This window comes from Colobus angolensis, unplaced genomic scaffold (genome assembly GCF_000951035.1).
Source record: "Colobus angolensis palliatus isolate OR3802 unplaced genomic scaffold, Cang.pa_1.0 Scaffold439, whole genome shotgun sequence".
Classification (NCBI taxonomy): domain Eukaryota; kingdom Metazoa; phylum Chordata; class Mammalia; order Primates; family Cercopithecidae; genus Colobus; species Colobus angolensis.
Window position 1 is genome coordinate 131,570 of NW_012117810.1, and position 1,635 is coordinate 133,204.

At 40.1% G+C, this 1,635-nt stretch overlaps 1 pseudogene; it reads left to right on the forward strand.

The window, feature by feature from the left end:
- The first annotated feature begins 596 nt into the window (after positions 1-596).
- LOC105522598 overlaps positions 597-1,635 on the forward strand; it is a 1,616-nt pseudogene continuing 577 nt past the window's right edge.

Genomic DNA, 1,635 nt, shown 5'->3' on the forward strand with positions numbered 1-1,635 from the left:
TCCTACTAAATTACCAAGGTCTTCTTTCCCAGAATTAGAAAAACATTCTAAAGTTCATGTGGAACCATGAAGAGCCTGAATAGCCAAAGCAATCCTACAAAAAATAACAAATAATATGATGCCTCTGTATTTGTTCCATTTTTAGAAATTTTTTAAAAAAGAACAAATTTGGAGGCATCACATTATCTGACTTCAAATTACCCTACTAGGCCCTAGTAAACAAAATGACATGGTACTGGTACATGACACACAGTGGGAAAGTAAATTAGTTCAACCTATGTGGTAAAGAGTATGGAGATTTCTCAAAGAACTGAAAACAGAGCCATCATTTAACCCAGCAATCCCACTTCCAGGAATCTACCTAAGTGGGGGGGGAAAAAAAAACGATTTTATAGAAAAGAAACGACACCTCCATTTGAATGTTTATCACAACACTATTCACAATAGGAAAGTCATGGAATTAACCTAAGTGTCCATCAATGGTGTATTGAATTAAGAAAATGTGAGTGTCCTGATGGAGAAGGCCTGTGGTGGGTGAGGGGCCAGGCCAGAGCCTTCATGGCGGAGCTGCAGGTCTTTCATGATGAGAGATTTGGAGACACTTCTCTCTCCTCTGTGTAGTTGATAGTTTGGTGATGAAGAGATGACTGACAGTGTCAAAACTTTCTTCAGGACCTTGCCAGAGGAATCAAAGGCTCCATCTGGGGTATTTGTACCATCTCAAAGCTAGATGCTCAAATCCAGCAAAAGAGAGAGGAGCAGCCTTGAAGAAGGGCAAGTAGTATCTTGGCACAGAGAAGAGCCCAGCATACAGAGTGGAAGCAAGAGAGTGAGCCATGTATTGTTAGTAGAATTTCCCAGTGTTGTGCTTGGAATGATGGAGTGTTCTTGTTCAGTCTCCTCTTGTTTTATTGAGTGTTTATTCCTGTGCTTCAGTCAGTAACGGCCCAAATTATTGGTGATCCATCACTACATGGAGATGTTTGGTAGTGGCTGGAATTCTTCCCCAGGTCAATTTTCAATGCTCTTTGGGTGCTCCCCTTGTTTGTGCTTAGCAAAATGGTGAATGCCACTTGGTTCCAGGATATAGCTGACTTGACAATCGAGGTGTCAGGGAGGAAACCTCACCCATTCCCTAGTGTCAGCAAAATAATTGCTGACATTCTCTTCAATCTTTTGCTGCAGGCTCTTTTCCTCATTCAGGGAATGTTTGTGATTCTCTTTCTCATCCATCTTATCTGTCAGATGGTTAGTCTCCTGTATATGTCCCTTCTCTACTCACTGTACTGCTTTGAATATCGTTGGTTCAATAAAATTGGATACACCAGCAGTTGTCTAACATAAAGAGCAATTGGCCTTACTACTTCGGGTTTGATTTGCCCTTAGCTTTTCTCATAGCAATGCAGTCCTCATATATTATCAGCAGCTGCCTTTTCTCTATCCTCTTTCCTTTATTCATTATCAGCGCCAATGAAGCAAAGACCCTAGAAAAGTGTATCTCTTCCAGTTTTGCCTCTTCTCCTTGGTGGTCTTCTTTTTTTTTTTTAAAATTTTTAAATTTTTTATTATTATACTTTAAGTTCTAGGGTACATGTGCATAATGTGCAGGTTTGTTACATATGTATACTTGTGCCA